Here is a 13,717-nt window from a genome sequence, read left to right on the forward strand (position 1 = left end):
AATATACTATACGGTATTGTTAACTATAGTCACCTTGCTGTACATCACATTCCCAGGACTTATTTGTCTTATAACTGGAAGTTTGTACCTTTTGACGACCTTCACCCAGGTCCCCCACCTCCCACCCCCACCTCTGGCAACCACTAGTCTGTTCTCTCTTTGTAGGAGTTTGGTTTTTTTAGATTCCACATATAAGTGAAATCTTGCAGTATTTGTCTTTCTCTGTCTGACTTATTCCACTTAGCATAATACCCTGAAGGTCTACCCATGTTGTTGCAAGTGGCAGGATTTCCTTCTTTTTTATGGCCGAATAGTATTCCAATGTGGGGCCAGACAGTTCTTTATGGTGGGGGCTATCCTGTGCGTTGTGGGACATTTACGGCATCCCTGGTCTCCACCCACAAATGCCAGTGGCACCCCCCAGTTGTGACAACCAAACGTGTCTCCAGACATGGCCCCATGGCTCCTGGGGGTGGAAGCAGCATCGTCCTGAGTGAGAGCCTGTGCCAGTGGGAGGTGCTGACCTTGGCCGGCTGAGGTTAGGCTGCGGTGGGGAGCCGAGAGCGGCTCAGTGCAGGGTCTCCATGGCAACGTGGAGCGTTCGCCTGGGCAGGTGGGTTGTCCTGGGCTAGAGAGCATTTCTCTTGGACTCTGTGAGTGGGGCCTCCCTCCCCTCTCCTCTTGGGATGGGCAAGCCCTCCCCCTGTGCCCTGGTGACGTATACTTGTCCCACCTCACAGTTATTAAGCCCACAACAGATGTATTTGTCAGCTGAAGAAGGGAGCTTTCTCATGATTTTGGGGGGCTCCTCTAACCCCTAAAGCTGGAGTGGCACCCCCAGCTGATGCTCATCCAGCCGTGCACTTCCCTGTCTGAGCTCAGGATATAATCGCCATTGACTCTTGTGTCTCCTAAACTTAACTTCGAGCAACGTGGGAGCAGGGGTGCTGGCCGGTCTCCGACCGCAGCTTCGAGGCCTGAGATGCAGGGAGACAGGACAGCGCGAGTACACGTGGGGGGGACGTGGAGAGCACCTGTGTGGAGGGGGGACGAGCTCAGAGGCCTGATTGAAGATGAGCATGGCGCCCACCCAGTTTGACACTTTGTGAGCCAGGGAAGCGGGGGTCTGTGTGTGGGAGTGACGTGAACAAGCTGGGCTCTCTGGAGGCTCAGGCAGTCCCGGTCGGTTGGCCTGGAGCACAAGGCCCAGGTGGACTCCTGTCAGTGAGGATGCTTGAGGCACCGGCAGGCGCCTCGACCTTGCGAGGTCAGGGAGTGATGGGTGAGGCCCTGGGGCTGGGGAGAAGGGCGTGTCATGGGCAGCGGGTGGTGGGGCCCCAGGCCTCTGTGGCGAGTCTGGACAGAGAGCAGGGACGGCCCTGGCATTTGACCTTCTGGAAGCAGGTGGATGCAGGTGTGAGTGGAAGCGGCTCTGATCCTGCAGGGGGAGGATGTCGAGTTGAGCCGAGGTGGGAAGCCGAGGGTCTGAGCACCGGGGCAGGGTGGCCTCGCAGCGAGCACATGTGGCCGTGCCCCTGGCACTGCATTGAGCTGACTGCTCGTATTCTGCCTTGTCACCTGGACTGGCTCCCGGCTTGTGAGGGCAGGGGTCCCTTCTGTCCGTCAGTGTGCTGTAGCCCCCGGCACATGGATCTGTGGATTCCCGACCATGAACTTGAGCCTTCCGGAACATTCACAGACCTTAGCCAGGCCTGGTGTCTGTGCTTCCCTGACCTGGATTCTCTCCTTCGGGCTGACCTTTGCCCTGGGCTCCCACCAGCCTGACCTCATCCATGGCTGCTTCTAGATGATTCCATGGGGCCGGGCCGCCTCTCTCTCCTGCCCTGACCGGCAGTAGGGGGAGGTGAGGGGGGTCCGCTCTGGGCTGGCCTTCTTCCCTTGGGACCCCCTTTAATCGGCTCCTTCCCGTGGTGTGCCAGGCCTTCACCAGAGCTGGTGTCTTCCAGATTCCAAGGGTTTGTAATGACTGTCATTCCCGAGCAGACCCCACCTTAGCTTCTAAAAACACATCAGCACAGACCCAGAATTATTTCGAAGTGGAGGTCTGTGGCTCTTTGTCCTGGCCCCGCCTGGAATTAAAGATTGCTGTCTTGTGTGATTATGGACGGAGTCAGCGCCAGAGCCGTCACAGAGAGCAGTGGTGCCTGAAGCATGATAAGGACAGAGGAAGGACCCTAACCACTCCCCAGAGCTGGAATAGAAACGACTTGGGAGCAGTGATCCTTAGAGAGGGTGGCGTGGGATTCACCTCGGTATTTTTTGAAACATTCCTGTGACAACAGCCGTGGCACTAATTGACTGATCAGAAAGAGCAAACTCTGAAAGAAACAGAGACCCGTCTTCCCCTCAAGCCCCTGTGAAGTGGCTCCTGACAAAGCATTAGGGGCAGGCGTTCCAGTGCCAGAGAGGGGACCACACGCGCTCAGCTGAGAGCCCGGGCAGCCGGACGCCGTAGGGAAAACGCACGTCTTCGTGTCCGCGTCTAAGACGGAGCATCGGGGGCCGATTTGTCCTCCCGCCTGAAACAGACGCGGAGAACCCGGCAACACCTATGAAACAACAGTCAGCGTGGGACGGTGACCCCTCAACTGGGACCATGCGAGGTGAGCCCCACCGGCTTGTGGCCCAGGGAGGGGACCCGGCCTCGGAGAGTCCCAGGGAGACCGTGTTTTAACTCCGGCTTCTCCGCGGCTGGCCGTGTGAAGCGCAGCCGAGTGAACCTCTCTGAACCCCCGTCTCCTCATCTCCTCGATCAGATGACAGTCCCTCCAGGGTGGGGACATCTGAGCATCAGATGAGCAACAGGAGTTAAGTGGAGTATATCATCCATAGTAGGTCTCCAGAAAGTTCTGCCATAGCAGGTCGGAACGGAACCTCAATACATGCTGTTTTCTCCCTGTTTTGGACCCAGAGGGAGGAAAATGGGTTGGCTTTGGTGGGCGGCCTCCAGACAACAGGTCGTGTGGCCTACTTGTCTTGGTTTTCCCGGATCGGCCTTGATTTTCGCACTGAAAGTCCAGGAAGCCCCTTGGTCCCAGACAAATTGGTGCGATCGGTCACCCAAGAAGTGACAAGGGCACTTACTAATTACGCTGCAGTTACCCAGGAACTGCTGGGGCCCAGCAATGTGCCGAGGGTACAAGAGGCCTCGTCTCCCTCAGTCTTCGTGCATCCCGCGAAGCAGGCCCTCTTTGTGGGGCCAGTGTCCTTGGAGGAGCCGGAAGCTCCTCCGGAGCGGAGGTCGGTTGCCAGGTCACCGGCCAGGGAGGACGCAGAGCCTGGGCCTGCTTGCCCTCGCACTCCAGGGTCCAGGCCCTCACCCCTGGGTGGAAAGGAGGCGGGGTCATCGGTGGCATCTCTTCTCAGGCGCTGCACCTGGCTGGACATGGCCGTGGTGGCCCTGGCAGATGCAGAGGGTCCGGGACTGGAGAGTCTGTGGTCACTGAGCAAGTCCTGCTCCCAGTCCCCGGATGGGGTTGCGCGCTCCCGCACCAGGCAGTCCTGGTGGGAGGGAAGAGCCGGCACACATCCCCTTTGATTCCAGACGCTGCGCTGCCGTCCTCAGTGGCTCTGACAGCCGGAGCAGGTTCTTGTGTTTTAGCAGCTCCACACTGAGTTTGGCGACTTTTTCAAAGCAGAATCTGGCTGAAAACTAGACTTCTTCACTCCCTGTGCAGAGGATTGAAAGCAGCCTCCTTCCGAAGCGCAGAAAAGGCCGTGATGTTCAGACCGGGCCCGCGTCCCTGCACTGGAGCTGTGCGGTTCTCGGGCGCTTCTGGGCCGCACACGGGGGCCCGAGTAGGGGGAAGCGGCCCTTCTGATGGAGGAACACACAGGAGATAATTAAATCCCAGAGGAACGACCTGTCAGTTAAAACAAAGCAGCCTGTCTTGTTACAGCCAACGATCTGTACCTGTTCTAATGGGAATTTTATTAGGTAATGATGAAAGGAGCATAACAATGTAAAGACTCGCCCACCAGGGTCTTGGGCTCATCTTCTGCTTTGGTTGGAACCTCTGAGACAAGATGAATGGTGTTTCGAGCCCCGAAAAGGAAGTCAAGCTAGCCTTTAGAGCAAAACTTAGCTTTTATTTCGCACTGTGTTCCCAAACTTGAAGGAAGCCCAGGCATGACAAGGTGGGGTGGGGAGGATGCTAATAGAGCTAGAAACGTCTTTTGTCTCTTGCAGTGTATTAATGAGAAGTAAAAAATAGAATACGCGTTGATCGAGCCGATTTTGCCCAGCACCGGTGGTGTGTCTGGACTTCGTTTGTGAGATCCAGTTAGTAGACGAGTTTCCGGCCATGACAGCTCATCAGCTTGTCAGGCTGCTGTTGTCCGTCGTCCGTGCCTAGATGTGCCTCGTTCCACCACGTGTTGCTGTAGCCGGGCTCGGGGAGGCCCTCGCCAGCTCCCACGTGGCCCAATTAGAGGGTTCCGCGGACACTCCGGATCCCTGTACGCTGAGCAGTGCCTCTGAGAATGGAAGGGCTTGTTTGCTGCATACAGTGACAAATGGTCTATCCGGCTCTCACTGTAGCCCCTGAATGAGTCCCGGTATAAAATTCCCCAGGAATAATAGCACGGGAACAGGGGGCTACTCCAGGGACACGGTTCTGGGACCTCATGAACATCGGTCTGCAGAGGGTCAGAGATGCACAAATTAGCCAGTGCAGGTGAGGTCAGCCTGAAGACCACCGGGTCGGTAACTCCCTGTGCTGCCACCGAATATGCCTGGGTGCATTTGGCTTGTCGGGCGCAGTTCCTGGTACAAAGAGACCTGTTTTTAAGTAAAAGGTCCAATAGCATACCCAATTATTTCAGAATGTTTTTTATCAACGCCCCACCATGCCTTAGAAAGGATTATAGGTGACTCATAAAGGTGCCATATGTTAAGTAAAGAAATGAGGTAGAAGGAAAAACAGTGGGAGTGACTTGGAGGCAGGGACGAGGGCCCCCAGAAGCCAGCCTTGGCATTGGGGACATCCGCCTGAGCTGACCAGAGGGACAGGAGGTCAGTCCAAGACCCCCCCCCACAATGACGCAGGACGTGCACGCATGGCCTTGGGTGAGCAGTCGCCACAGAAGTGTTTTCACATTAAACCATTACCTGCAGCATGAGCCTCGAGGTGGTTCTTCTAATACTTAAAAAAAATTATGTTAGAGCAGCCTTAGATTTACAGAATTATCGTGAAGAAATTACAGAATGTTCCCCTATGCCCCACACCCACTTTCCCCTGTTATTACCATCTTACATGAACAGGGTACATTTGTTACAATTAATGAACCAATAATGATACATTATTACTAACTAAAGTCTGCACTGTTTTTGTATTTCATTAGTAGTTACTTAATATCCTTTTTCTGTTCCAAGATCCCACATGACAGTTAGTCGTCTCGTCTCCGTAGGCCCCTCTTGGTCGTGACAGTTTCTCAGACTTTCCTTGTTTTTGATGACCTTGTCAGTTTTAAGGAGCACTGGGCAGGTATTTTGTAGGATGTCCCCATATTGGGATTTGTCTGAGGTCTTTCCTATGATTAGACTGGGGTTGTGGGCTGGGGGGAGGAGGACCACAGAGATGCAGTGCCCTTCTGTCCTATCCTGTCCTAACCCCATCCTGTCAGAGCACATGCCATCAACATGGCCTGTCACGGTGAGGCTGACCTGCTCACCTGGCTGAGGTGTGTGGGTCAGCTTTCCTTTCTCCCCGTTTTTGTACTGTGTTCTTTGGAAGGAAGCCACTAAACACAGCCCACACCTAGGACGTGAGGAGTCATGTTCTGCCTCCTTGAGGGCAGAGTAGTCACGTAAATTATTTGGAATTCTTCTACAAAGGAGATTTGTCTCTTCTCACCCATTTATTTATTTACTTGATCCGTTAGTTTTATCAGTAGGGACTCACGGGTGTTTAATCTATAATTTGGGTTATAATCTGATGCTGCTCTATATATTTTGTCGCTCAGATTGCTCCAGCTTTGGGTCCTGGGAGCTCTTTCCATTGGCTCCTGTGTCCCTCTGACACACCCCAACAGGGTGGGTTATTATTATATTTTTTTTTTAAAGATTTTATTTATTTATTTATTTCCTCCCAAAGCCCCAGTAGACAGTTGTATGTCATAGCTGCACATCCTTCTAGTTGCTGCACGTGGGACGCGGCCTCAGCATGGCCAGAGAAGCAGTGCATCAGTGCGCGCCCGGGATCCAAACCTGGGCCGCCAGCAGCAGAGTGCGCGCACTTAACCGCTAAGCCACGGGGCCGGCCCCGGGGTGGGTTATTATTATTATCGTTTGATCACTTTCTTACTTCCTGGCACTAGAAGATGCTCCAGGCTCATCTTGTATATTTCTGCCCTAGTCCTAGGACCAGCCATTCCTCCGAGGAGCCCTGGTTCCTTTTATTGAGAGTAGTCTTAGAAACCAAGATCTGGGTGCTCGGTGTGCTCATTGCTGCTGGGGTGTAGTTGCTTCTGGGCACTCTCAGACAAAAGAACAAGGAGATGTTTGTGTGTGTACTAACCCGTGAATAGATGCATTTGTTGTTATTAGTGCTGTTGAGTCAATTCTAGCTCCTGGTGCCCCTGTGTACAGCAGAGCGGAACCGTGCCCCATCATTTTGCACCATCCTCTCACCTTCCAGTGCTATATCAGACTGCTCTGCTGCTATTCATAGGATTTTCACGGCCAATTTTTTTGGAAGTGGGTGGCCATGTCCTTCCTCCTGTCTGTCTTAGTCTGAGCTCCACCAAAACCTGTCTACCCTGAGTAACCCTGCTGGTATTTGAAATACTGGCAGCATAGCTTTCAGCATCACAGTGACACGCAGCCACCAGAGCATGACAGCCAACATACGAGTGGTATGGTTCCCTGATCGGGACATGAGCCCAGGCCACAGAGGTGGGAGCGCCCCATCTTAACCACTAGACCCTCAGAATAGATACGTATCTGTAAATATTTGTATATATAACCATCCGAATCTGTCTTAAGCTAAACCCGAGTTCATACTGGTGCACTCTAATTCTAATCCATTGCCACATGGATCATTCTGGTCACTTCTTGCTTTCCTGAAACCTCCCACGCCGATAGTGAGAAACCTGGCCGCCACTGTCTGCCGTCCGTTTATTCATTTGTTCTGTTCCAGTGCACGTGTGCAGTGGTTTCGCAGTTGTTGACGCCACGGTGGAAACAGCTTCACCAGCTAGAGCACGGTGTTCCTGTGCAGTTCATTTTTGCCTTTTCTCCTCCAGACTCCACTAGTTTCCAGAGTTACGTAGGTCAGCGCTTTATCCCCCCACCCCCTCCAGCGAGGTGGTTTCCTGCATTTGTAATACAGCTGGACTCTTACCACGTCCTACGTTCCATCCTGGGATCCCCCAGTCTCCCAAATGAATTTTTAAACTTCGTTTTTAAAAATTTGCATACCTCACGTTTCACTCTTTGTGCTGTCAAGTTTGTGGTTTTGACAAATGTTTGATTCTCGTCTTCGCCATCGCAATATCATACACCGTAGTTTCACCACTGTGAAAAATCCCCTGTGCTTCTCACCTATTCGGCCCTGCTCCTCCCTACGGCCCTTGGCAAGCACAGTTCTGTTTACCGTCTCCGTAGTTTTGTCTTTTCCAGGGTGCCGTAGAGTTGGCAGCACACAGTGTGTAGCTTTTTCAGACTGGCTTCTTTCGCTTAGCCATCTGCTTTTAAGACTGAACCACATCCTTTCATGCCTTGAGAGCACTTTTCTTTTTATCGCTACATAATAACCCACTGTATGGATGTCCCAGTTTTGTTTATCTGTTCAGCTATTGAAGAGCATCTTGGGTGCTTCAGTTTTGGGTTATTGAATGAATAAAGCTGCTATAAACATGGGTGTGCAGGTTGTGGTGGGGACGTAAGTTTTCAGATCAGTTGGGTGAATACCAAGGAGTCTGATTGTTGAATCATATGGTAAAACATTTTTTAGGTTTGTAAGAAACTGCCGAACTGTCATCCAAAGTGGCTGTACCATTTTGCATTCCCGCCAGCCATGAATGTGAGTTCCCGTTGCTCCCCATCCTTGCTAGAAATTGGTGTCAGTGTTTTGGATTTTATTCATTTTAATAGGTGTGTAATGGGATCTTATTGTTGTTCAGAGGCTTGAGTTTGTGCTTGCTCAGAATGTCCTATACTTTCCAAATTCCTGGTCTGGTAGGCCCCGTTTCTGTACTTTAGACCACATTAGTATGGTTGTATGTATGTCTGTGTGTGTATGTTTTATTGCCCAAGCCTTTAGTTTTGAGAGAATCAAGGGCCACAGACCCCTTCTCAGAGCCTGTCCTCCTCGATTTTGCTATTGGGAAGACAAAAATCACAACCTGTCACCCATGCCTTCCCTCCAGCTTGGTTGACAGTGGGGCCCCACAGACCATTCCCCTCATGGTCCTTGTCAGCGGAAGCAACAGCCCCAGGACACCTGTCTGGGAGCAAGAACCATTCACTTTTAAATTGTTTGACCTCGAAGCAATTCTCACGTGCTTATTGCCTTCACAAGCCTATGTGAACGGCATAATTCTATCAGGGGAACCTGGATACACGGCTTTACCTGGTACCTCTGGAAATTCGGCCCGTGTGGTTTGAACAAGGCCACTCATCACCTTGCCTCGATCTTATTTGTTCCCTGTTGTAAAAGACTTCCTTACAGAAAACTGATTTGTGCCTGTTTCTCTGTGTCATTTTCTGGTCACAAATCTATATTCCCAGAACGCGTTGGGACGTCACCTCTCCAGCACATCTGGTCACCAAAGCCAGAGTCAGAGAGAAGGTGAGGAGGATGGTCATGATTGTTCCGTTTGTGGCAAATGGTGGGAGATACCAGGATGTCTCCCTCGGCTGTGGGCTAACGTGGGGAGCAGTTGCCAGAACGCTCAGTGGTGCTGACAGTTTGGGGGACCCCATCACCCTCCATACTTGCCTAGTGGCGTCGGAGGCCCGTGGGTCATGTGGACGAGTCTCATGTGGTTGTCTGGAGCTCTTCACGGGAAGGTGTCCTCTCATGGAGGGCCGTGACTGTACCCAGGGAGACACTGTAAATCTCCTCTTTCATGATCGAGAGTGGGGTATTAAGCAGATATTCTAGTGGGTAGGGAGTCCCTGTTTTAATATACTGGAAGATTTTGCGATTTCACATGACTCACTCAATGAAGTACAGTCATGCACCCTACAGTGAAGTTCCGTCAACGACGGACTGCATATATGATAGCGGTCCCATAAGATTGGTATCATACAGCCTAGGTATGTAGTAGACTATACCATCTAGGTTTGTGTAACTACATTCTATGATGTTCCCACAGTGATGAAACCGCCTAACAACGCATTTCTCAGAACATGTCCCTGTTGTTAAGTGGCACATGACAGTATTGAACACTGAGTGATTAAATGCAGATTAATGCCAGAGGCTCTGCTGTGTCCACATGGGAGCTGTCCTCTCTGAAAAGTGATTCCCATGCCTACAGTCTCCTGCCTGCCCCATTGTCTGTGACACCTGGGCAGTGTGTGGCTCCTTCCCTGTGTGCTCTGCAATCCCAGGTGCTGGGAGCGGGGTAGGGGGCTGAGCTGGTGCATGGGGTTCCCATAGTCACACGAGCACACACGTGGACTCGTCAACAGATGCGGCAGGCAGTGTGGTTGTTGTGGACACGTGTGAAGCGGTGGTCTCCAGAGTATGAACTTCTGACTTAGAGATCCTTGACCTAAGACGTGTTGGACTCACCTTCTCTGCCTTTCACTTTACAAAGGAGGAGCAGACGATCCATCGGGGTAGGGTAGAAAACAGCCCACTATCCATCTCCCCATTTAAAAACATTTATCTATGTGTACTTCATAACATTTAATATATTAATATCATTGGGTGTATATAATTTTTTTATTAAAAATTTTATTAAGATATAATTTACGTACAATTAAATTCAGTTTTTGTTTTCTGTAAAGCTTTATTGAGACATTTCACATACTGTTAAATTTAGCCAAAGTGTACAATTCAGTGGTTTTTTAATATGTTCACAGAGTTGTGCGCCATCACCACTATCTGATTTTAGAACACTTTCATCGCACCAAAGAGAAACCCAGTACCCATTAGGAGTCCCCCCACTTTTCCTCCCACTCCCCACCCCCAGCCCCAGGCAACCACTAATCTACTTTCTGTTTCTCTGGATTTGCCTGTTCTGGACGTTTCATATAAGTGGAATCACACAACATGTGCCCTTTTGTGTCTGGTTTTTTTCACTCAGCATAATGTTTTCAAGGTCTGTTCATGTTGTAGCATGTGTCAGTGCTTCATTCATTTTTTATGGGCAAATAATATTCCACTGTTATGTACCACTTTTGTGTATCCACTCATCAGTTAATGGACATTTGGAGTTGTTTCCACTTTTTGGCTATTGTGACTAATGCTGCTATGTGCATTCTTGTACAAATTGTGTGGACATTTGTTTTCATTTGTCTTGTGTGTACACCTAGGGGTGGAATTGCTGGGTCATATGGTAGCTCTAGGTTGAACTTTTTGAGGAGCTGCCAGAAAGTTTTCCAAAGCAAGTGCACTATTTTACATTCCACCAGCAGCGCACGAGGGTTTCAATTTCTCCACATCCTCACCAACAGTTACTATTATCTGTCTTTTTTATTATAGCCATCTTAGTGAGTGTGAAGTCGTATCTCATTGTGGTTTTGTTTGCATTTCCCTAATGGCCAATGATATCGAGCATCTTTTCATGTCTTTATCGATCATTTCTGTATCTTTGGGGAAATGTCTATTTGGATCCTTTGCCCATATTTTGATTGAGTTATTTATCTATTATTGTAGGGTTCTAAGAGTTCTTTATACATTCTGGGCACAAGTTTATTATCAGATATATGATTTACAAATATTGTCTTCCATTCTGTAGGTTGTCTTTGCACTTTCTTGATGGCGTATTTTGAGGCAGAAGAGTTTTTAATTTTGATAAAGTCCAAGTTATCTATTTTTTCTTTTGTTGCTTATGCTTTTGGTGTCATATCTAAAAAAAATTGCCTCACCCGGGGTCACAAAGATTTACTCCTATGTTCTGCTCTACAAGTTTTACAGTTTTAGCTCTTACCTTTAGGTGTGTGCTCCACTTCGAGTTAAGTTTTATTTATGATGTGAGGTAGGGCTCCGACTTCATTCTTTTGCATGTGAAAATCCAGTTGTCCCAGGACCATTTGTCAAAAAGAATATGATCTTTCCCCTGGTCATGTATAATTTATAGATAAAGGGAGCCACCCATATGGCGTATACACCACCATTTCTCTTGGTTTGCCTGTTGACTGATCACATACCTGATAACAGTGAGAGAACTGTGCCCCGGGCCACGTAGCTCAGACTTGATGTCTGTGAGTGACCTGGGAATCTTGTTAAAATGTCAATTCTGGTTCTGTAGATCTGGGGTGGGACCAGAGATTTTGCATTTCCAACCAATTCCCAGGTCGTGCCTATGCTGCTAGTCCAAGGAGCACATTTGAATTAGCAAGTGTTTACAGCTCTGGTCCTCAAACTCAGCTGTGTATTAAAAACCATGGAGGGAAGTTTTGCCAATCCTGATACTTGGGTCATACTCCACACCACTTAAATTAGTATCTGGGGATGGGACCAGGTGACTTCACTGTACAGTCAAGTTTGTGAACTGGGGTTCTCCGGCAAGGTGTGCCCCTTGAACCACCAGGATCACCTGAAAGCCTGCTGGAGATGCAGATTCTCAGCCATTCCAGTCTTGTTGGATTGTTTCTGGGAATGGAGCCAGTCTTCTCTGTTTTACCAGCTCTTTGGGTGATTCTTCTGGCGCTAGAGGCTGAGAACCACTGCTCTAGGCAGTGAGGAAGGAATCCCTGAATCCTGCAATTCCTGTCGCTGGCCCTTAGGAATTTTCAGGTGTGGTCGAGGTCACTGGATTCATCACAGAGATGTGGACAGGCACGCTTTGGCACTGCAGGGAGGCTTCTTGTCATCAAGGCTGTGACACATGGGGACATGTCAGATTTCCGCTGACATGGAGGAGATAAGGCAGAAGGACAGGGCAGGGAGTGGAGCCCAACTCTCTGGTTTTGCTTGTGGGAGCTTCTCAGGTCTCCTCTTCAAGGGTGTTTCCTTGAAGTTTTCCGTGAAGTTTTAGAATGTTCTGGTTGGAGGCTACTTCTCCCCCAGAGGTTTAGAAACCACAGTCACAAGTGGCTGTTTCTTAAGTTCCTGATCAGGAAGGTTTCCTGGGTCATTGCCCACACGTTTGTGGGTGGGATGGCAAATCTTCAATCTGGCTTAGAAGGGATGTGTCGTGCTTTAGAGAGGCACGTTTTTATAAAGCGGATTGTTTTAGGAAAGTGCGACTGTGTTGGTGTGAGTGGAGGCAGAAACCCTGACTCCCATCCCTCCTGCGTGTCTCGTGGGGACTGTGTTTCCATGTTGAGCTGGTGCAGTGGTTCTTACCTGCACCGTCGCCGGGATCCTGTTACTCCCTCAGGCTGGCTGGAGCTTGGTCATTACGAAGCACTGTCAAAGCCGTGACCTCTCATGACCCTTCACCGTGGGCTGGGCAGGGTGCTCTTTGCAGTACAAGTGTGGAACCCACAGCCTGTGGGGTTCAAGGCTTCTGTCCAAGTAACAACGGAGCCCAGACTGGAACCTGCGGGTTCTGGACTGAAAGCCTGGCCTGGCTTTTCCCACTGTGTCACTTTTGCACCAGCAAACAGGCATGGGGAATGGGGCGTGTGATCTCTCAATTAGGAATAATTCAGTAGTGGATTTTATACTGGAAAGCAATTCTTTACGAAGATAAATTGAGTACACAGTTTGTGCTCGCTCTGTCAACCTTGAACCCAAATAGCCATCTTCTGTTCTTTTGCTCAATTCATTGTTAACTGTCTATGCATATGTATGTATCTCTGTCTGTCCTCCTGTCTACCCTTTCACTTACCCATCCCTCTCTTCCTCTCTTTCTTCCTCCCTCTCTCCCTCCCTGTATCTACCTATCCACTCATCCATCCACCCATCCATCCATCCATCCACCCATCCATCCATCTGCTCACCTATCCATCCACCCATCCATCCATCCTCTCACCTATCCATCCATCCATCCACTCATCCATCCATCCACTCACCTATCCATCCATCCTTCCGTCCATCCATCCATCCACCCATCCATCCATCCACTCACCTATCCATCCATCCTTCCATCCATCCATCCATCCATCCACCCATCCATCCATCCACTCACCTATCCATCCATTCTTCCATCCATCCATCCATCCATCCATCCGTCCACCCATCCATCCATCCACTCACCTGTCCATCCATCCTTCCGTCCATCCATCCATCCATCCACCCATCCATCCATCCACTCACCTGTCCATCCATCCTTCCGTCCATCCATCCATCCACCCATCCATCCATCCACTCACCTATCCATCCATCCTTCCATCCATCCATCCATCCATCCACCCATCCATCCATCCACTCACCTATCCATCCATCCATCCGTCCATCCATCCATCCACTCACCTATCCATCCATCCATCCGTCCATCCATCCATCCACTCACCTATCCATCCATCCATCCACCCATCCATCCATCCACTCGCCTATCCATCCACCCATCCATCTATCCATCCATCCACCCATCCATCCATCCATCCAGCCACTCACCTATCCATCCATCCTTC

General features: G+C 50.1%; 1 protein-coding gene across 1 annotated transcript in view; it reads left to right on the forward strand.

Annotated features, from left to right (window-relative positions):
- Positions 1-13,717, forward strand: part of SHANK2 (SH3 and multiple ankyrin repeat domains 2) — a 572,646-nt gene that overhangs the window by 113,453 nt on the left and 445,476 nt on the right. The window lies entirely within an intron of this gene.

Source organism: Diceros bicornis, chromosome 31 (assembly GCF_020826845.1).
Source record: "Diceros bicornis minor isolate mBicDic1 chromosome 31, mDicBic1.mat.cur, whole genome shotgun sequence".
Lineage (NCBI taxonomy): Eukaryota > Metazoa > Chordata > Mammalia > Perissodactyla > Rhinocerotidae > Diceros > Diceros bicornis.